The sequence below is a fragment of the Pseudophryne corroboree genome, chromosome 10, assembly GCF_028390025.1.
Source record: "Pseudophryne corroboree isolate aPseCor3 chromosome 10, aPseCor3.hap2, whole genome shotgun sequence".
NCBI lineage: Eukaryota > Metazoa > Chordata > Amphibia > Anura > Myobatrachidae > Pseudophryne > Pseudophryne corroboree.
In genome coordinates this window covers 108,343,908-108,367,779 of record NC_086453.1, presented here as the reverse complement: position 1 = coordinate 108,367,779, position 23,872 = coordinate 108,343,908, and the positions used below count along the sequence as shown (strand labels likewise).

At 45.4% G+C, this 23,872-nt stretch overlaps 1 long non-coding RNA gene across 2 annotated transcripts in view; it reads right to left on the bottom strand.

The window, feature by feature from the left end:
- Window positions 1–1,403: 1,403 nt before the first annotated feature.
- Window positions 1,404–23,872, bottom strand: part of LOC134966172 (uncharacterized) — a 138,082-nt gene continuing 115,613 nt past the window's right edge. For both annotated transcript variants that reach the window (XR_010188593.1, XR_010188596.1), the window contains one exon: window positions 1,404–1,918. This is a non-coding gene — a long non-coding RNA (uncharacterized LOC134966172). The remainder of the gene's footprint in view (window positions 1,919–23,872) is intronic.

The following is a 23,872-nucleotide window of genomic DNA, read 5'->3' as shown; positions in this document are numbered from 1 at the left end:
CTCCACAAAGGGCATATATATAGCACAGAATCAATGTCATCTCAGTATGTAATGATTAGTGACACATTAAAATGAGTGTATTATACTGTATTATGTCGACATTCATCCTGTCATTCATCATGCGTAGCATGTCGACCTTGACCATGTCGACATTGATGGAAGTCAACATTATTAGAATGTCGGCAAAATGTCCATGGTGGCCTAATGGTAACTTACCTGGTACAGCAGGTCTGATGGCTCCAGGTGATGCCTGATGATTTCTGGTGTATCCTGCGGGGCTTCTGGCCACACATATGACTAATCCAAACCCTCAACCCTCCCACTAATGCATAACCCTAACCTCCCCTCCAGTAGCCTAATCATAACCCTCCCCCAGTGCCTAACTTCTCCTCCCATAGCCTAAAGGGGGGTACACACGTAGAGATCCATGCTTAAATTCTAAGCAATATGACTAGATTGCTTAGAACTTAAGCACGGATCTCTCTGTGTGTATGCCCCCCAGCGATTTATCTTCAGTAGAAGTGCTAATTCTGCAGTGTTATACCCCTTTCACACCGCACAAATAACCCGGTATCGACCCGGCATATTGCCGGTCGACACGGGTCAGCGTGCGATGTGAAAGGGGCATAGCCAAAATCCCGGGTCGCCTGACCCGGCAATTCAACCCAGGAATAAAGCAGTGTTATTCCCGAGTGGAATACCGACTGGGTCAATGGCACCGTAAACGGACTCCTGGGTCGATGCGACCCGGGACCCGTTCACTACAACAGGGAGAGGCGGCGCGGATATGATCTCATCTCCCAGCACCGCCTCCACCCCCGCTGCCGGCTCTGCCCCCCGCCGCTGTGGCAACCCGCTGGCATACTGCCTGGTCAGGGAAGCCAGCGGCAGCGTCCAATGCTGAATACCACCCGGGAAGGACCATTTCCAATTCCCGGGTGGGATCCGGCATTGACTGTGTGAAAGGGGTATTATTTAACAATGTTGCTGTTGTCAGTTTCGATCATGCACTGCCACCTTTATGTCCATTGCTGAAATTGCGGCGGATCCTCACATTTTTTGTTTTTAGTTTAGTCATGTTAAGTGCTATTTTCTAATAACTAAAATACTCCAAATTCCAAACTTTGATTAATACATTTGTTAATAATTACTTGTGTGGAACACCTCATAGATTACCTTCATAGGAACCCTATCAGCCACCTAGCTAATCATCTGTGTTTCCACATCTGGTATTCCAGGATTGAGTCCTGTGGACATGTTTATAATATGGGGACTCCCGTTTGGAAGGATATACATAAAGGTAATTTCAACAGGAAAACAATTTAAGTCAAGCAAAAGGAATTTCACAAAAGAAAAGAAATGGAAAGGAGAGAAACATGTATAGACATGTTAGGGTGAAAAAGCAGGACAGATACAGTATGAGCATATATTGGCCAAAATGATGACACAAGGGGTTATTATATAAAATGGTATATGTTTTTTTCTGTATTTATTTGTCTAGTATTCTGCATTTTATATATTATGCCATGGTCTCTTCAACTACTTCTGTAACTGGCAACAAAACAATTAGTGTCCTGAAAGCTTGCAATGTTTTCCTATAGCAATTTTAAATCCTTTGCTTACTCTGGAATAAATCTGCTATTAATATCCTGTGCTAATAACATTTTACATTAAAAATAAACAGTGGAAAGTGTTTGCTCTGGGGTATCTCTATTAGCACGTAATGTAAATAAAACAGACAAAACCCTGATTGACGTCATAGTGGACTCTGAGGCTTCTCCAAAGAAGAAAATGTTGTGTGGGAGAAAACTTTTATCTTTCTTACTTCCTTTGCCCATTTTTGTAAAGTTCTCAACATCCAAAATGTAATGTGCAAACAGACTGATCATGCAGGCTTCCCAATCTGCCAAAGTATCATCTGAAAAAGTAAATAAAGGATTGATTACTTCACAATGATATTGTACTATGTTTAAACATTTTATAAAATCTGGTGCAGGAGGTTTCTTATCTCTGCAAACGAATCTGCATACATAATGACCTTATGAAATAATGAACATTAATAAGTGCAGAACCATTGTAACATGAATATTCATAAGGATTTATTTAAATTGTGAAACAGGTACCGACCAGCTGCATACCGAACCCAACCCGTCTCTCGGGATCCGGCCAGGATACCGGCAGTAGGGATCCCCGGCAGTCAGAATACCAACATCTTGACGCTGAAACAAGCCCGCCGGAGGTTAGGTTTAGGCGGTGGGGGGAGGGTTAGGGTTAGGCTGCGGGAGGGGAGGTTTAGGTTTAGGCTGCGGGAAGGGGGGGGGGGTTAGGTTTAGGCTGCGGGAAGGGGGGGGGGGTTAGGTTAAGGCACCACCAGTGAGCCCTAGGGTTAGGCTGCGGGAGGGGAGGGGAGGTTTAGGTTTAGGCTGCGGGAAGGGGGGGGGTTAGGTTAAGGCACCACCAGGGAGCCCTAGGGTTAGGCTGCGGGAGGGGAGGGGAGGTTTAGGTTTAGGCTGCGGGAAGGGGGGGGGGGTTAGGTTTAGGCTGCGGGAAGGGGGGGGGGGTTAGGTTAAGGCACCACCAGGGAGCCCTAGGGTTAGGCTGCGGGAGGGGAGGTTTAGGTTTAGGCTGCGGGAAGGGGGGGGGGGTTAGGTTAAGGCACCACCAGGGAGGCTTAGGGTTAGGCTGCAGAGGGGGGAGGGTTACGTATAGGCTGCGTGAAGGGAGCGTTAAGGTTAGGATGGTATTGGGCAAAAGTAAGTATTCTTACCTTGCCCCTGTCGGGATTCTCACCATCGGTATGCCATGGTCAATATTTGACCACCACCATCCCGACCTCCGGCATATCAAACCCAACCCCTTTGTATCACCAGAGGAATGTGCTGTGTTTAAAAATGTTTTTAGATAAATTGAAAATGGGAAGTATTTAATTTTACGTAACCAGTGAAATATTTGAATAAATAAATATTTGAATAAAATGTTATTTCTAAGAGCTAAATGAAAATACAGTTCAGCCCCATGAGACCACTATTTAATTGAAAATGTTTTAAAATTACTATTAGACATAACATTACAGTGTCCTTTCTACAGTACAGAGAGCATACTTGTGACCTCTATGTAGTAATAATAACTATCTGTGATAGATAAGCTGTATGGAAAGCAATATTGTGGCACCCATATAATGCAACTATCATTCTTAAGACCACGATACAGTGTAACACAGGGAGCATTCTAAAAGCCCACACACACTACAAGGATATTTCCAGAGACTGATATACAATACAGAGAGCATTCTAGTAGTCCCCGTACAATACAAGGAGCATTCTAGAAACTGATAAATAATACAGAGAGCATACTAGTGGTCTCCATATTATACAACAAGCATTGCAGAGACCTATGCACAATACAAAGAGCCTTCTAGAGGCCTCCATACAATACAAGGAGCATTCTAGAGACCAATATACAATACAGAACATGCATACCTACACAATAGACACAAGCAAAGTCAAACTGGCTCACAGAGGTACAGGGGATACCCCACTGCATGAGGGCTCACAGGGGCGGGTCATATGTAATGTCTGTGCCTAAGCATGTCCATGTTACCAGGGTACTTATCTACAGTAACAATATGCACATTTTGTTTGTGTCTTTTAAATAAAATATTAGAGATGAGCGGGTTCGGTTTCTCTGAATCCGAACCCGCCAGAACTTCATGTTTTTTTTCACGGGTCCGAGCGACTCGGATCTTCCCGCCTTGCTCGGTTAACCCGAGCGCGCCCGAACGTCATCATGACGCTGTCGGATTCTCGCGAGGCTCGGATTCTATCGCGAGACTCGGATTCTATATAAGGAGCCGCGCGTCGCCGCCATTTTCACACGTGCATTGAGATTGATAGGGAGAGGACGTGGCTGGCGTCCTCTCCGTTTAGAATAGATTAGAGAGACACTTGATTTACTAATTTTGGGGAGCATTAGGAGTACTCAGTACAGTGCAGAGTTTTGCTGATAGTGACCAGTGACCACCAGTTTTATTTATAATCCGTTCTCTGCCTGAAAAAAGCGATACACAGCACACAGTGACTCAGTCACATACCATATCTGTGTGCACTGCTCAGGCTCAGGCCAGTGTGCTGCATCATCTATTATCTATATATAATATTATATATATCTGTCTGACTGCTCAGCTCACACAGCTTATAATTGTGGGGGAGACTGGGGAGCACTACTGCAGTGCCAGTTATAGGTTATAGCAGGAGCCAGGAGTACATAATATATTATATAGTGAGTGACCACCAGACACACAGTGCAGTTTATTTAATATATCCGTTCTCTGCCTGAAAAAAGCGATACACACAGTGACTCAGTCAGTCACATACCATATCTGTGTGCACTGCTCAGGCTCAGGCCAGTGTGCTGCATCATCTATATATATTATATATCTGTCTGACTGCTCAGCTCACACAGCTTATAATTGTGGGGGAGACTGGGGAGCACTACTGCAGTGCCAGTTATAGGTTATAGCAGGAGCCAGGAGTACATAATATTATATTAAAATTAAACAGTGCACACTTTTGCTGCAGGAGTGCCACTGCCAGTGTGACTAGTGACCAGTGACCTGACCACCAGTATATATAATATTAGTAGTATACTATCTCTTTATCAACCAGTCTATATTAGCAGCAGACACAGTACAGTGCGGTAGTTCACGGCTGTGGCTACCTCTGTGTCGGCACTCGGCAGCCCGTCCATAATTGTATATACCACCTAACCGTGGTTTTTTTTTCTTTCTTTATACATACATACTAGTTACGAGTATACTATCTCTTTATCAACCAGTCTATATATTAGCAGCAGACACAGTACAGTGCGGTAGTTCACGGCTGTGGCTACCTCTGTGTCGGCACTCGGCAGCCCGTCCATAATTGTATATACCACCTAACCGTGGTTTTTTTTTCTTTCTTTATACATACATACTAGTTACGAGTATACTATCTCTTTATCAACCAGTCTATATATTAGCAGCAGACACAGTACAGTGCGGTAGTTCACGGCTGTGGCTACCTCTGTGTCGGCACTCGGCAGCCCGTCCATAATTGTATATACCACCTAACCGTGGTTTTTTTTTCTTTCTTTATACATACATACTAGTTACGAGTATACTATCTCTTTATCAACCAGTCTATATATTAGCAGCAGACACAGTACAGTGCGGTAGTTCACGGCTGTGGCTACCTCTGTGTCGGCACTCGGCAGCCCGTCCATAATTGTATATACCACCTAACCGTGGTTTTTTTTTCTTTCTTTATACATACATACTAGTTACGAGTATACTATCTCTTTATCAACCAGTCTATATATTAGCAGCAGACACAGTACAGTGCGGTAGTTCACGGCTGTGGCTACCTCTGTGTCGGCACTCGGCAGCCCGTCCATAATTGTATATACCACCTAACCGTGGTTTTTTTTTCTTTCTTTATACATACATACTAGTTACGAGTATACTATCTCTTTATCAACCAGTCTATATTAGCAGCAGACACAGTACAGTGCGGTAGTTCACGGCTGTGGCTACCTCTGTGTCGGCACTCGGCAGCCCGTCCATAATTGTATATACCACCTAACCGTGTTTTTTTTTTCTTTCTTTATACATACATACTAGTTACGAGTATACTATCTCTTTATCAACCAGTCTATATATTAGCAGCAGACACAGTACAGTGCGGTAGTTCACGGCTGTGGCTACCTCTGTGTCTGCACTCGGCAGCCCGTCCATAATTGTATATACCACCTAACCGTGTTTTTTTTTTCTTTCTTTATACATACATACTAGTTACGAGTATACTATCTCTTTATCAACCAGTCTATATATTAGCAGCAGACACAGTACAGTGCGGTAGTTCACGGCTGTGGCTACCTCTGTGTCGGCACTCGGCAGCCCGTCCATAATTGTATATACCACCTAACCGTGGTTTTTTTTTCTTTCTTTATACATACATACTAGTTACGAGTATACTATCTCTTTATCAACCAGTCTATATATTAGCAGCAGACACAGTACAGTGCGGTAGTTCACGGCTGTGGCTACCTCTGTGTCGGCACTCGGCAGCCCGTCCATAATTGTATATACCACCTAACCGTGGTTTTTTTTTCTTTCTTTATACATACATACTAGTTACGAGTATACTATCTCTTTATCAACCAGTCTATATATTAGCAGCAGACACAGTACAGTGCGGTAGTTCACGGCTGTGGCTACCTCTGTGTCGGCACTCGGCAGCCCGTCCATAATTGTATATACCACCTAACCGTGGTTTTTTTTTCTTTCTTTATACATACATACTAGTTACGAGTATACTATCTCTTTATCAACCAGTCTATATTAGCAGCAGACACAGTACAGTGCGGTAGTTCACGGCTGTGGCTACCTCTGTGTCGGCACTCGGCAGCCCGTCCATAATTGTATATACCACCTAACCGTGGTTTTTTTTTCTTTCTTTATACATACATACTAGTTACGAGTATACTATCTCTTTATCAACCAGTCTATATATTAGCAGCAGACACAGTACAGTGCGGTAGTTCACGGCTGTGGCTACCTCTGTGTCGGCACTCGGCAGCCCGTCCATAATTGTATATACCACCTAACCGTGGTTTTTTTTTCTTTCTTTATACATACATACTAGTTACGAGTATACTATCTCTTTATCAACCAGTCTATATATTAGCAGCAGACACAGTACAGTGCGGTAGTTCACGGCTGTGGCTACCTCTGTGTCGGCACTCGGCAGCCCGTCCATAATTGTATACTAGTATCCAATCCATCCATCTCCATTGTTTACCTGAGGTGCCTTTTAGTTGTGCCTATTAAAATATGGAGAACAAAAATGTTGAGGTTCCAAAATTAGGGAAAGATCAAGATCCACTTCCACCTCGTGCTGAAGCTGCTGCCACTAGTCATGGCCGAGACGATGAAATGCCAGCAACGTCGTCTGCCAAGGCCGATGCCCAATGTCATAGTACAGAGCATGTCAAATCCAAAACACCAAATATCAGTAAAAAAAGGACTCCAAAACCTAAAATAAAATTGTCGGAGGAGAAGCGTAAACTTGCCAATATGCCATTTACCACACGGAGTGGCAAGGAACGGCTGAGGCCCTGGCCTATGTTCATGGCTAGTGGTTTAGCTTCACATGAGGATGGAAGCACTCAGCCTCTCGCTAGAAAAATGAAAAGACTCAAGCTGGCAAAAGCAGCACAGCAAAGAACTGTGCATTCTTCGAAATCCCAAATCCACAAGGAGAGTCCAATTGTGTCGGTTGCGATGCCTGACCTTCCCAACACTGGACGTGAAGAGCATGCGCCTTCCACCATTTGCACGCCCCCTGCAAGTGCTGGAAGGAGCACCCGCAGTCCAGTTCCTGATAGTCAGATTGAAGATGTCAGTGTTGAAGTACACCAGGATGAGGAGGATATGGGTGTTGCTGGCGCTGGGGAGGAAATTGACCAGGAGGATTCTGATGGTGAGGTGGTTTGTTTAAGTCAGGCACCCGGGGAGACACCTGTTGTCCGTGGGAGGAATATGGCCGTTGACATGCCAGGTGAAAATACCAAAAAAATCAGCTCTTCGGTGTGGAGGTATTTCACCAGAAATGCGGACAACAGGTGTCAAGCCGTGTGTTCCCTTTGTCAAGCTGTAATAAGTAGGGGTAAGGACGTTAACCACCTCGGAACATCCTCCCTTATACGTCACCTGCAGCGCATTCATAATAAGTCAGTGACAAGTTCAAAAACTTTGGGTGACAGCGGAAGCAGTCCACTGACCAGTAAATCCCTTCCTCTTGTAACCAAGCTCACGCAAACCACCCCACCAACTCCTTCAGTGTCAATTTCCTCCTTCCCCAGGAATGCCAATAGTCCTGCAGGCCATGTCACTGGCAATTCTGACGAGTCCTCTCCTGCCTGGGATTCCTCCGATGCATCCTTGCGTGTAACGCCTACTGCTGCTGGCGCTGCTGTTGTTGCCGCTGGGAGTCGATGGTCATCCCAGAGGGGAAGTCGTAAGCCCACTTGTACTACTTCCAGTAAGCAATTGACTGTTCAACAGTCCTTTGCGAGGAAGATGAAATATCACAGCAGTCATCCTACTGCAAAGCGGATAACTGAGTCCTTGACAACTATGTTGGTGTTAGACGTGCGTCCGGTATCCGCCGTTAGTTCACAGGGAACTAGACAATTTATTGAGGCAGTGTGCCCCCGTTACCAAATACCATCTAGGTTCCACTTCTCTAGGCAGGCGATACCGAGAATGTACACGGACGTCAGAAAAAGACTCACCAGTGTCCTAAAAAATGCAGTTGTACCCAATGTCCACTTAACCACGGACATGTGGACAAGTGGAGCAGGGCAGGGTCAGGACTATATGACTGTGACAGCCCACTGGGTAGATGTATGGACTCCCGCCGCAAGAACAGCAGCGGCGGCACCAGTAGCAGCATCTCGCAAACGCCAACTCTTTCCTAGGCAGGCTACGCTTTGTATCACCGCTTTCCAGAATACGCACACAGCTGAAAACCTCTTACGGCAACTGAGGAAGATCATCGCGGAATGGCTTACCCCAATTGGACTCTCCTGTGGATTTGTGGCATCGGACAACGCCAGCAATATTGTGTGTGCATTAAATATGGGCAAATTCCAGCACGTCCCATGTTTTGCACATACCTTGAATTTGGTGGTGCAGAATTTTTTAAAAAACGACAGGGGCGTGCAAGAGATGCTGTCGGTGGCCAGAAAAATTGCGGGACACTTTCGGCGTACAGGCACCACGTACAGAAGACTGGAGCACCACCAAAAACTACTGAACCTGCCCTGCCATCATCTGAAGCAAGAAGTGGTAACGAGGTGGAATTCAACCCTCTATATGCTTCAGAGGTTGGAGGAGCAGCAAAAGGCCATTCAAGCCTATACAATTGAGCACGATATAGTAGGTGGAATGCACCTGTCTCAAGTGCAGTGGAGAATGATTTCAACGTTGTGCAAGGTTCTGATGCCCTTTGAACTTGCCACACGTGAAGTCAGTTCAGACACTGCCAGCCTGAGTCAGGTCATTCCCCTCATCAGGCTTTTGCAGAAGAAGCTGGAGGCATTGAAGAAGGAGCTAAAAGGGAGCGATTCCGCTAGGCATGTGGGACTTGTGGATGCAGCCCTTAATTCGCTTAACAAGGATTCACGGGTGGTCAATCTGTTGAAATCAGAGCACTACATTTTGGCCACCGTGCTCGATCCTAGATTTAAAGCCTACCTTGGATCTCTCTTTCCGGCAGACACAGGTCTGCTGGGGTTGAAAGACCTGCTGGTGACAAAATTGTCAAGTCAAGCGGAACGCGACCTGTCAACATCTCCTCCTTCACATTCTCCCGCAACTGGGGGTGCGAGGAAAAGGCTCAGAATTCCGAGCCCACCCGCTGGCGGTGATGCAGGGCAGTCTGGAGCGACTGCTGATGCTGACATCTGGTCCGGACTGAAGGACCTGACAACGATTACGGACATGTCGTCTACTGTCACTGCATATGATTCTCTCAACATTGATAGAATGGTGGAGGATTATATGAGTGACCGCATCCAAGTAGGCACGTCACACAGTCCGTACTTATACTGGCAGGAAAAAGAGGCAATTTGGAGGCCCTTGCACAAACTGGCTTTATTCTACCTAAGTTGCCCTCCCACAAGTGTGTACTCCGAAAGAGTGTTTAGTGCCGCCGCTCACCTTGTCAGCAATCGGCGTACGAGGTTACATCCAGAAAATGTGGAGAAGATGATGTTCATTAAAATGAATTATAATCAATTCCTCCGCGGAGACATTGACCAGCAGCAATTGCCTCCACAAAGTACACAGGGAGCTGAGATGGTGGATTCCAGTGGGGACGAATTGATAATCTGTGAGGAGGGGGATGTACACGGTGATATATCGGAGGGTGAAGATGAGGTGGACATCTTGCCTCTGTAGAGCCAGTTTGTGCAAGGAGAGATTAATTGCTTCTTTTTTGGGGGGGGTCCAAACCAACCCGTCATATCAGTCACAGTCGTGTGGCAGACCCTGTCACTGAAATGATGGGTTGGTTAAAGTGTGCATGTCCTGTTTTGTTTATACAACATAAGGGTGGGTGGGAGGGCCCAAGGACAATTCCATCTTGCACCTCTTTTTTCTTTTCTTTTTCTTTGCATCATGTGCTGATTGGGGAGGGTTTTTTGGAAGGGACATCCTGCGTGACACTGCAGTGCCACTCCTAGATGGGCCCGGTGTTTGTGTCGGCCACTAGGGTCGCTAATCTTACTCACACAGTCAGCTACCTCATTGCGCCTCTTTTTTTCTTTGCGTCATGTGCTGTTTGGGGAGGGTTTTTTGGAAGGGACATCCTGCGTGACACTGCAGTGCCACTCCTAGATGGGCCCGGTGTTTGTGTCGGCCACTAGGGTCGCTAATCTTACTCACACAGCTACCTCATTGCGCCTCTTTTTTTCTTTGCGTCATGTGCTGTTTGGGGAGGGTTTTTTGGAAGGGACATCCTGCGTGACACTGCAGTGCCACTCCTAGATGGGCCCGGTGTTTGTGTCGGCCACTAGGGTCGCTAATCTTACTCACACAGCTACCTCATTGCGCCTCTTTTTTTCTTTGCGTCATGTGCTGTTTGGGGAGGGTTTTTTGGAAGGGCCATCCTGCGTGACACTGCAGTGCCACTCCTAGATGGGCCCGGTGTTTGTGTCGGCCACTAGGGTCGCTAATCTTACTCACACAGCTACCTCATTGCGCCTCTTTTTTTCTTTGCGTCATGTGCTGTTTGGGGAGGGTTTTTTGGAAGGGACATCCTGCGTGACACTGCAGTGCCACTCCTAGATGGGCCCGGTGTTTGTGTCGGCCACTAGGGTCGCTTATCTTACTCACACAGCGACCTCGGTGCAAATTTTAGGACTAAAAATAATATTGTGAGGTGTGAGGTATTCAGAATAGACTGAAAATGAGTGTAAATTATGGTTTTTGAGGTTAATAATACTTTGGGATCAAAATGACCCCCAAATTCTATGATTTAAGCTGTTTTTTAGTGTTCCAGTCTATGATTTAAGCTATTTTTGGAATAGTCCACCCCTAGAAGAGATGACACAAACTGGGTGTGATTTCAGAGTCCTAAAGTTCAGAGTAGGATTCTGACAAAACTACCAGGTCCATGTATTCTTCATCCCATCCAAGCGTACCAGATGAGGCACCCATGTTGGGCGCACTTCGAAGGTTACACTGTGGGAGGTGAGCCATACAAGGGCCAAGTACATATATGGGTAAACTGACACTTGTGTAGTAGTATGATGTACCCTGTATGTAGGGCGCAATGGCAGGGTGTGCAATCAGTGGAGGCACACATTACAAGAAAAGCACACAGTGGGGTGGTAGTGAAAAATAATAATAAAAAAAAATTTATACACACACACACACACACACACACACACACACACACACACATACAAAAGGGGAGGTAAAGAACAATTGCAGGTAACCAGTGTCAGAAGGGAAATTGGATCAACATTATTTTGATAAGATCATAGTACGGGTGAGTATGAGAATGTGGGGAGCACCCACAGGACCCATGCAGATGTCCCCGCTAAACCTGGTCTTGGTGTTCTCCACCCACAGCTCCCTGCTCATCTTTAGGTTTAGGCCCAGGGGCGGACTTGATGTTCTCAGCCAGAGAGGTGGTAAACCTGGTCCTGGAGTTGTCATGGTAGAGGTGAGGAGAGGGCTACTGGTCCTGAGTTTTGTGGTTGTAATGCAGTCCTTCTGTTATCTTGTTGGTTTGTTTGCCTTCTGTTTTCCTTCGGTTTAACACAGGTATAACACTGCTATTGATTTAAGCTGCCACTTTATAACTAGCCACTTCATATACTAGGCACTGCAGCGTCCTAACGGACTGGTGTCCTGACCTATACTGAATAAATAAGTCTACAAACACATGTTGAACCTGATTACAACCCCCACCCCCCACAACAACCCTCCACCTCCAGCAAAAGGTGTTAATCAAATCTAACAAATGTAAGCTCAGTAAACCCCAATCAATCACTATAAGTTCTTAACATGGTACAGATATAAATCCACTTAGAACAGCTTTCTAAAATTTTAACCATACAATGTAATGTGAAGAAAACCCCCCCAAAAAAACCAACAATATTGATCTGAGTAAGTTTACCGAGTAAATCTTTAGTAAGGCAGATGCAATACTCTGCTGCAATATGGTTTACCGAGTAAATCTTTAGTAAGGCAGATGCAATACTCTGCTGCAATATGGTTTACCGAGTAAATCTTTAGTAAGGCAGATGCAATACTCTGCTGCAATATGGTTTACCGAGTAAATCTTTAGTAAGGCAGATGCAATACTCTGCTGCAATATGGTTTACCGAGTAAATCTTTAGCAAGGCAGATGTAATACTCTGCTGCTGCATTTATAGTTCATAGATGAATATGCTTCTCTTGCTGACTTCCCATCATTTGAGAATCTGGAATCACGACATGCTATGGTCATGATCGCATTATAGTAGATGTGGCACTGTACCTAGTATCTGTGACCATGCTTCCTGGCATAGGCAAATACAGGGGGGTTTCAGTTGCGCAGAAAGCTCCCTCCATCTGGCCAGCGGCTTAAATTATGACTACAATATCAATAGTATACAATACGATTACTAGAGCTGCCACCGGTGCAGTTTAAGGGACAAGAGCAGAGCTGCTACACATGCCCAGTGGTAGCAGCTTCTTCTGCCAAGTTTGCTGTGTGTGTGTGGATCAGTGCACTGGACCAGTGAGTAGCTGCCAGGAAGAAGAGACAGACGCCTTACCATGAGGTGGGAGAATGTGTGCTTAGAAAGTGCAGTTCTGTTTTCTACTGGTTCTTCTATTATGTTTGTGTATTTATTTATTTATTACGGGATGTTTAACCTTTTCCTGACCACTTATGTTATTTATATTAGTTAAATATGTTTTATACAGCCTATTCTATAGACCATCTAGTTAATTATTAAATTGCATTCCATACACTATGCAATGTATAAAAAGACCAGGGTCTGACTCTGTACTAGGTAATTCTACCACTCCAGAAGACTCCTGCAGTTGCTCCAATGTTCTGCATAGCGGGCAATTATGGATTGCATTTGGAATCCCCCCATTCTAGAAATCCTGTGTTAGCCCCTGCCTGATGAGCATGTTTAGCGGTAAAACTCCATTTTATTGGCACCTGCAGCTGCTGTACAGTATGTGCATATACCTCCCAACCTACCACAAAATGGGACAGTTGTGTCGATCGTGGGAAGGCAGGACAGTCTACTCAAACTGAGACTAAAATCAGGATTGCTGGAAGTTATGATCTAATAAGAGTAATGTGTAGCATGCCCACGGATAACGTCATGACGTGAGGACTAACAAAACAATTATTAAAGAGTAGATGCTATAATCAGGGCCGGCAACAGAAATCTTGGGGCCCGATACAGTGATATCTCTGGGACCCCCCTCAATCCACTTTTACCTAGGGAGAGACTCTCCTGCGCTGCACTCCACAGTACCCAGACACCGCACAGCAGGTACCATGCGACCCTCACACCCCACCAGAAGAAGCCGGTGCAGGACACGGGAATCCTGGCCAGCAGAGCTGCTGCCATGTCCCGTAACTGCCTGCAACAGTACTGGACCCAGAAGAGCGGGTGCACTCTCCTGCCGTGCAGTCAATGTGTGTGAGAGGCTCCTGTCACTCTAAGGCTGCGGCCACACTGCCTACAGCTCACTCTCTCCGGGAGAGAGCAGCCAGGTCGGCTCAGCAGGGGGACGGGTCAGGGTTATGACACTCATAGGGGGTGGGGCGGAGGCGGAACAGGGGCAGGTGGAGGCAGAACAGGGGCGGGGTTATCACGGCATATCATTTAAGCCACGCCCCCTGCTATGTAATGCCCCGATTACCGGCATTATACAGCAGGGGGCGTTGCTATGATGATGCGATTCAGCAAGAATCGCGTCATCGACTACCCGGACCGCCCACTTTACTCACTAAGTGGGCGGCCGGGCAGGGGGGCCCCTAAAAAATCCGGAGACTTGCCTGCTCTTCCGGGGGGCTGGGAGGGTCACCCGATTTTCGGGAGCCTTCCGCCCATTCCGGGAGAGTAGGCAAGTATGCCTTGAGGCCCTGTACAGGTGTCCCCTTTGACCCCCCTCCCCCCTGTCGCCAGCCCTGTCTATAATGGATTTAAATTAGTGATGTGCACCGGACATTTTTCGGGTTTTGTGTTTTGGTTTTGGATTCGGTTCCGCGGCTGTGTTTTGGATTCGGACGCGTTTTGGCAAAACCTCCCTGAAAATTGTTTGTCGGATTCGGGTGTTTTTTTACAAAAAAACCTCAAAAACAGCTTAAATCATAGAATTTGGGGGCCATTTTGATCCCATAGTATTATTAACCTCAATAACCATAATTTACACTCATTTTCAGTCTATTCTGAACACCTCACACCTCACAATATTATTTTAGTCCTAAAATTTGCACCGAGGTCGCTGGATGGCTAAGCTAAGCGACACAAGTGGCCGACACAAACACCTGGCCCATCTAGGAGTGGCACTGCAGTGTCAGGCAGGATGGCACTTCAAAAAAATAGTCCCCAAACAGCACATGATGCAAAGAAAAAAAGAGGCGCACCAAGGTCGCTGTGTGACTAAGCTAAGCGACACAAGTGGCCGACACAAACATCTGGCCCATCTAGGAGTGGCATTGCAGTGTCAGGCAGGATGGCACTTCAAAAAAATTGTCCCCAAACAGCACATGATGCAAAGAAAAATGAAAGAAAAAAGAGGTGCAAGATGGAATTGTCCTTGGGCCCTCCCACCCACCCTTATGTTGTATTAACAGGACATGCACACTTTAACGAACCCATCATTTCAGCGACAGAGTCTGCCACACGACTGTGACTGAAATGACTGGTTGGTTTGGGCCCCCACCAAAAAAGAAGCAATCAATCTCTCCTTGCACAAACTGGCTCTACAGAGGCAAGATGTCCACCTCATCATTATCCTCCCATTCCTCACCCCTTTCACTGTGTACATCCCCCTCCTCACAGATTATTAATTCGTCCCCACTGGAATCCACCATCTCAGGTCCCTGTGTACTTTCTGGAGGCAATTGCTGCTGGTGAATGTCTCCACGGAGGAATTGATCATAATTCATTTTGATGAACATCATCTTCTCCACATTTTATGGAAGTAACTTCGTACGCCGATTGCTGACAAGGTGAGCGGCTGCACTAAACACTATTTCGGAGTACACACTGGAGGGAGGGAACTTAGGTAGAATAAAGCCAGTTTGTGCAAGGGCCTCCAAATTGCCTCTTTTTCCTGCCAGTATACGTACGGACTGTCTGACGTGCCTACTTGGTTGCGGTCACTCATATAATCCTCCACCATTCTTTCAATGGTGAGAGAATCATATGCAGTGACAGTAGACGACATGTCAGTAATCGTTGGCAGGTCCTTCAGTCCGGACCAGATGTCAGCACTCGCTCCAGACTGCCCTGCATCACCGCCAGCGGGTGGGCTCGGAATTCTTAGCCTTTTCCTCGCACCCCCAGTTGCGGGAGAATGTGAAGGAGGAGATGTTGACGGGTCACGTTCCGCTTGACTTGACAATTTTCTCACCAGCAGGTCTTTGAACCTCTGCAGACTTGTGTCTGCCGGAAAGAGAGATACAACGTAGGTTTTAAATCTAGGATCAAGCACGGTGGCCAAAATGTAGTGCTCTGATTTCAACAGATTGACCACCCATGAATCCTGGTTAAGCGAATTAAGGGCTCCATCCACAAGTCCCACATGCCTAGCGGAATCGCTCTGTTTTAGCTCCTCCTTCAATGTCTCCAGCTTCTGCTGCAAAAGCCTGATGAGGGGAATGACCTGACTCAGGCTGGCAGTGTCTGAACTGACTTCACGTGTGGCAAGTTCAAAGGGTTGCAGAACCTTGCACAACGTTGAAATCATTCTCCACTGCGCTTGATTCAGGTGCATTCCCCCTCCTTTGCCTATATCGTTGGCAGATGTATAGGCTTGAATGGCCTTTTGCTGCTCCTCCATCCTCTGAAGCATATAGAGGGTTGAATTCCACCTCGTTACCACCTCTTGCTTCAGATGATGGCAGGGCAGGTTCAGGAATGTTTGGTGGTGCTCCAGTCTTCGGCACGCGGTGGCTGAATGCCGAAAGTAGCCCGCAATTCTTCGGGCCACTGACAGCATCTCTTGCACGCCCCTGTCGTTTTTTAAATAATTCTGCACCACCAAATTCAATGTATGTGCAAAACATGGGACGTGCTGGAATTTGCCCAGATGTAATGCACGCACAATATTGCTGGCGTTGTCCGATGTCACAAATCCCCAGGAGAGTCCAATTGGGGTAAGCCATTCTGCGATGATGTTCCTCAGTTTCCGTAAGAGGCTGTCAGCTGTGTGCCTCTTCTGGAAAGCGGTGATACAAAGCGTAGCCTGCCTAGGAACGAGTTGGCGTTTGCGAGATGCTGCTACTGGTGCCGCCGCTGCTGTTCTTGCTGCGGGAGTCCATACATCTACCCAGTGGGCTGTCACAGTCATATAGTCCTGAGTCTGCCCTGCTCCACTTGTCCACATGTCCGTGGTTTAGTGGACATTGGGTACAACTGCATTTTTTAGGACACTAGTGACTCTTTTTCTGAGGTCTGTGTACATTTTCGGTATCGCCTGCCTAGAGAAATGGAACCTAGATGGTATTTGGTACCGGGGACACAGTACCTCAATCAAGTCTCTAGTTGCCCCTGAATTAACGGTGGATACCGGAACCACGTTTCTCACCGCCCAGGCTGCCAAGGTCTGAGTTATCCGCTTTGCAGCAGGATGACTGCTGTGATATTTCATCTTCCTTGCAAAGGACTGTTGGACAGTCAATTGCTTACTGGAAGTAGTACAAGTGGTCTTCCGACTTCGTCTCTGGGATGACGATCGACTCCCAGCAGCAACAACAGCAGCGCCAGCAGCAGTAGGCGTTACACTCAAGGATGCATCGGAGGAATCCCAGGCAGGAGAGGACTCGTCAGACTTGCCAGTGACATGGCCTGCAGGACTATTGGCTTTCCTTTGTAAGGAGGAAATTGACACTGAGGGAGTTGGTGGTGTGGTTTGCAGGAGCTTGGTTACAAGAGGAAGGGATTTAGTTGTCAGTGGACTGCTTCCGCTGTCACCCAAAGTTTTTTAACTTGTCACTGACTTCTGATGAATGCGGTCCAGGTGACGTATAAGGGAGGATGTTCCTAGGTGGTTAACGTCCTTATCCCTACTTATTACAGCTTGACAAAGGTAACACACGGCTTGACACCTGTTGTCTGCATTTGTGTTGAAATAATTCCACACCGAAGAGCTGATTTTTTTTGTTGTATTTTGACCAGGCATGTCAATGGCCATATTCGTCCCACGGACAACAGGTGTCTCCCCGGGTGCCTGACTTAAATAAACCACCTCACCATCAGAATCCTCCTTGTCAATTTCCTCCCCAGCACCAGCAACACCCATATCCTCATCCCGATGTACTTCAACAGTGACATCTTCAATTTGACTATCAGGAACTGGACTGCGGGTGCTCCTTCCAGCACTTGCAGGCGGCGTGCAAATGGTGGAAGGCGCAAGCTCTTCCCGTCCAGTGTTGGGAAGGTCAGGCATCGCAGCCGACACAATTGGACTCTCCTTAGGGATTTGTGATTTAGAAGAACGCACAGTTCTTTGATGTGCTTTTGCCATCTTAACTCTTTTAAGTTTTTTAGCAGGAGGATGAGTGCTTCCATCCTCATGTGAATCTGAACCACTAGCCATGAACATAGGCCAGGGCCTCAGCCGTTCCTTGTCACTCCGTGTCGTAAATGGCATATTGGCAAGTTTATGCTTCTCATCAGACGCTTTTAATTTTGATTTTTGGGTCATTTTACTGAACTTTTGTATTTTGGATTTTACATGCTCTCTACTATGACATTGGGCATCAGCCTTGGCAGATGACGTTGATGGTATTTCATCATCTCGGCCATGACTAGTGGCAGCAGCTTCAGCACGAGGTGGAAGTGGATCTTGATCTTTCCCTATTTTAACCTCCACATTTTTGTTCTCCATTTTTTAATGTGTGGAATTATATGCCAGTATCAATAGCAATGGCCTACTACTATATATACTGCGCACAACTGAAATGCACCACAGGTATGGATGGATAGTATACTTGACGACACAGAGGTAGGTACAGCAGTGGCCTACTGTACCGTAATGCTATATATTATATACTGGTGGTCAGCAAACTGTGCAAAACTGAAATGCACCACAGGTATGGATGGATAGTATACTTGACGACACAGAGGTAGGTACAGCAGTGGCCTACTGTACCGTAATGCTATATATTATATACTGGTGGTCAGCAAACTGTGCAAAACTGAAATGCACCACAGGTATGGATGGATAGTATACTTGACGACACAGAGGTAGGTACAGCAGTGGCCTACTGTACCGTAATGCTATATATTATATACTGGTGGTCAGCAAACTGTGCAAAACTGAAATGCACCACAGGTATGGATGGATAGTATACTCGACGACACAGAGGTAGGTACAGCAGTGGCCTACTGTACCGTAATGCTATATATTATATACTGGTGGTCAGCAAACTGTGCAAAACTGAAATGCACCACAGGTATGGATGGATAGTATACTTGACGACACAGAGGTAGGTACAGCAGTGGCCTACTGTACCGTAATGCTTTATATTATATACTGGTGGTCAGCAAACTGTGCAAAACTGAAATGCACCACAGGTATGGATGGATAGTATACTTGACGACACAGAGGTAGGTACAGCAGTGGCCTACTGTACGTAATGCTATATATTATATACTGGTGGTCAGCAAATTGTGCAAAACTGAAATGCACCACGGGTATGGATGGATAGTATACTTGACGACACAGAGGTAGGTACAGCAGTGGCCTACTGTACCGTAATGCTATATATTATATACTGGTGGTCAGCAAACTGTTCAAAACTGAAATGCACCACAGGTATGGATGGATAGTATACTTGACGACACAGAGGTAGGTACAGCAGTGGCCTACTGTACCGTAATGCTATATATTATATACTGGTGGTCAGCAAACTGTGCAAAACTGAAATGCACCACAGGTATGGATGGATAGTATACTTGACGACACAGAGGTAGGTACAGCAGTGTCCTTCTGTAACGTACTCCTATATATTATATACTGGTGGTCAGCAAACTGTGCAAAACTGAAATGCACCACAGGTATGGATGGATAGTATACTTGACGACACAGAGGTAGGTACAGCAGTGGCCTTCTGTGCCGTACTCCTATATATTATATACTGGTGGTCAGCAAAATTATGCACTGTACTCCTACTATATACTACAATGCAGCACAGATATGGAGTGTTTTTCAGGCAGACAACGTATACTGGTGGTCACTGTCAGCAAAACTCTGCACTGTACTCCTCCTATATAATACTGTTGCTCCCCAATCCCCACAATTAAGCAGTGTGAGCACAGATATATGCCGCACACTGAGCACAGATAACGGATAAGGAGCGTTTTTTTCAGGCAGAGAACGGATAAAACTGGTGGTCACTGATTAGCAAAACTCTGCACTGTACTACTCCTATATTATTAATAATACAGCTGCTCCCCAGCCCTCCCCACAATTAAGATATAAGCAAGCACAAATATTTGCATCAACAATGAATAAACGGAGAGGACACCAGCCACGTCCTCTCCCTAACATTTCCAATGCACGAGTGAAAATGGCGGCGACACGCGGCTGCTTATATAGAATCCGAATCTCGCGAGAATCCGACAGCGGAATGATGACGTTCGGGCGCACTCGGGTTAACCGAGCCATACGGGAGAATCCGAGTATGCCTCGGACCCGTGTAAAATGGGTGAAGTTCAGGGGGGTTCGGTTTCCGAGGAACCGAACCCGCTCATCACTAATTTAAATATAGTGAGAGCTCTGTATTTACAACTGAAATACTCTGAAGAGGTTAACATATATTGTTCTTGTGCGGGAATTTACTGGGATGGGAATGGTTTCACTCTTTAAAAGCATGTGAGACATGGTACAGAATTCCCATGGGTACACTCAGGCTCACCTCCAGGCACAGCTTATTACAAGTTATTCCATGCACTAAGACCTTTATATGACTAGGCCGCTTAATGACAAAAGACTGGGCTTCCTGCATGTACTCTGAACCTTGCACAAAACCTAATTTGACAAGGAAAAGTAGGAGGAAGGTGGGGAGTCTGAGACAGAGGATATGAGGCATTTGTTTACCTAATCTGGGAGGACTCCAATGAGAGTACTGTTGCCTCTCCGCTATAATAATCTCCAGATTGTTTTATTTTTAACTTTTTTTTTGGTTTAATCATTTGGGAATGTTTATTATGGTGAGTATAACTTGTGTTTGCAGGCGAGGGGTGAGGAATTGTGAGTGTTATTGTTCATAAACCTCTGTGTATTTACTGATATAAATTATACTGATTTTATTACGCAATAAGTGTTGCAGTAATTTTAAATAAGTTGAACAAAAGAAAAAAAAAATCTTAAAGGGTAACTCCAAGTTTAGGCAATTCTGTGGTCCAGGCATGTGTGTTTACTTTGGACATGGCGGAGATGAGCTCAAACACGTGCATTGGATACATGTATTTAACCAATAAAACTGTTGTTGAATCCAGTGTTCATTTTGTTGATGAAAATTTTGACTAAAAGTAATCACTGATGACAGTTTATTTCATGTCTAAAATTAGACTAAATTGAAAACTGAGATGCACTGATTAAATCTTGACTAAAACAAAGCAAAACAAAAGTGACGAAGACTAAAACTAAATTTAAAATCCTTGACAAAATTTACACTGGAAGTAGCGTTTTACATTTTTGAAGAATATATTATATGTTCTAGATATTTGCAGAAAATAAATATCACCTGTTGATTGTGTATTGCACTTGTTTGTTTTAACAAACTTAAGGCATTCATTTGTATATGATATATGGGAGTACTACAGTAAGTCAAACTCAGTATGTAACACATTCTCAGCCTTCTGAGCCTAGATTCACGAACTTAAAGGTATGCAAAATTCTCAAGGAAATTTTAGAGAAATGTTCATCAGCAAAATCCATTACAGTATTATTAAACATTAAACTGTTTGCAAAGGTTATGACTAAAGAATTGACTAATTTTAGGCTAAAATGAAAACTGAGATCCGCTGACTAAACCTTGACTGAAACAAATAAAAAAAGAGACTAAAATGATATTTTAAACAATTTTAACTACACAAATAAAACTAAATTTATCCACACACAAAATAAACACCAAAAGGGTGCCTATAGTGTAGTATATGGTCAATAGTTTAATACAAAAATCAGTAATTATAAGTACGTAATGAATTCTTGGAAAAGGAGATTTATGGTAGACTTACCATGGTTAAATCTCTTTCTGCAAGGTACACTGGGTTCCACAGGGAATACATTGGGGTGTAGAGATGGATATTGATCTAGAGGCACCAACAGGCTAAAGCTTTAGACTGTCCCAGGATGCATTGCGGGGCCTCCTCTATAACCCCGCCTCCAGGCACTGTGAGCTCGGTTTTGTTAACCAGTCCAATGCAGAAGCAGGTAAAAGAGAAAGCAGATGTTAGTCACATAGCACCACATTCTCACGACAGGAGAAGGGACTAGCGGCTAATGCCATACAAACCCAAAGAAGCTAAGTGCGTTAGGGTGGGCACCCTGTGGATCCCAGTGTACCTTGCAGAAAGAGATTTAACCTTGGTAAGTCTACCATGAATCTCCTTTTCTGCAGCGGGGTTCACTGGTATTCCACAGGGAATACATCAGGGATGTCCTAAAGCAGTTCCTCAACGGAGGGGGCGCACCTTAGCGGGCATGAGAACTAGTGATGTGCACCGGACATTTTTCGGGTTTTGTGTTTTGGTTTTGGATTCGGTTCCGCGCCGTGTTTTGGATTCGGACGTGTTTTGGCAAAACCTCACCGAAATGTTTTTGTCGGATTCGGGTGTGTTTTGGATTCGGGTGTTTTTTACAAAAAACCCTAAAAAACAGCTTAAATCATAGAATGTGGGGGTCATTTTGATCCCATAGTTTTATTAACCTCAATAACCATAATTTCCACTCATTTCCAGTCTATTCTGAACACCTCACACCTCACAATATTATTTTTAGTCCTAAAATTTGCACCAAGGTCGCTGGATGGCTAAGCTAAGCGACACAAGTGGCCGACACAAACACCTGGCCCATCTAGGAGTGGCACTGCAGTGTCAGGCAGGATGGCACTCCAAAAAAATAGTCCCCAAACAGCACATGATGCAAAGAAAAAAAGAGGCGCACCAAGGTCGCTGTGTGACTAAGCTAAGCGACACAAGTGACCGACACAAACACCTGGTCCATCTAGGAGTGGCACTGCAGTGTCAGGCAGGATGGCACTTCAAAAAAAATAGTCCCCAAACAGCACATGATGCAAAGAAAAAAAGAGGCGCACCAAGGTCGCTGTGTGACTAAGCTAAGCAACACAAGTGGCCGACACAAACACCTGGCCCATCTAGGAGTGGCACTGCAGTGTCAGGAGGGATGGCACTTCAAAAAAATAGTCCCCAAACAGCACATTATGCAAAGAAAAAAAGAGGCGCACCAAGGTCGCTGTGTGACTAAGCTAAGCGACACAAGTGGCCAACACAAACACCTGGCCCATCTAGGAGTGGCACTGCAGTGTCAGGCAGGATGGCACTTCAAAAAAATAGTCCCCAAACAGCACATGATGCAAAGAAAAAAAGAGGCGCACCAAGGTCGCTGTGTGACTAAGCTAAGCAACACAAGTGGCCGACACAAACACCTGGCCCATCTAGGAGTGGCACTGCAGTGTCAGGCAGGATGGCACTTCAAAAAAATAGTCCCCAAACAGCACATGATGCAAAGAAAAAAAGAGGCGCACCAAGGTCGCTGTGTGACTAAGCTAAGCGACACAAGTGGCCGACACAAACACCTGGCCCATCTAGGAGTGGCACTGCAGTGTCAGGCAGGATGGCACTTCAAAAAAATTGTCCCCAAACAGCACATGATGCAAAGAAAAAAAGAGGCGCACCACAGGTATAGAATGTAGATGGATAGTATACTTAATGACGACACAGAGGTAAGTACAGCAGTGGCCTTCCGTACTGCTATATATAGTATACTGGTGGTCACTGTGTCAGCAAACTGCAAAACAAAAATGCACCACGGGTATAGAATGTAGATGGATAGTATACTTAATGACGACACAGAGGTAGGTACAGCAGTGGCCTTCCGTACTGCTATTATATATAGTATACTGGTGGTCACTGTGTCAGCAAACTGCAAAACTAAAATGCACCACAGGTATAGAATGTAGATGGATAGTATACTTAATGAATGACGACACAGAGGTAGGTACAGCAGTGGCCTTCCGTACTGCTATATATAGTATACTGGTGGTCACTGTGTCAGCAAACTGCAAAACTAAAATGCACCACAGGTATAGAATGTAGATTGATAGTATACTTTATGACGACACAGAGGTAGGTACAGCAGTGGCCTTCCGTACCGTACTGCTATATATACTGGTGGTCACTGTGTCAGCAAACTGCAAAACTAAAATGCATCACAGGTATAGAATGTAGATGGATAGTATACTTAATGACGACACAGAGGTAGGTACAGCAGTGGCCTTCCGTACTGCTATATATAGTATACTGGTGGTCACTGTGTCAGCAAACTGCAAAACTA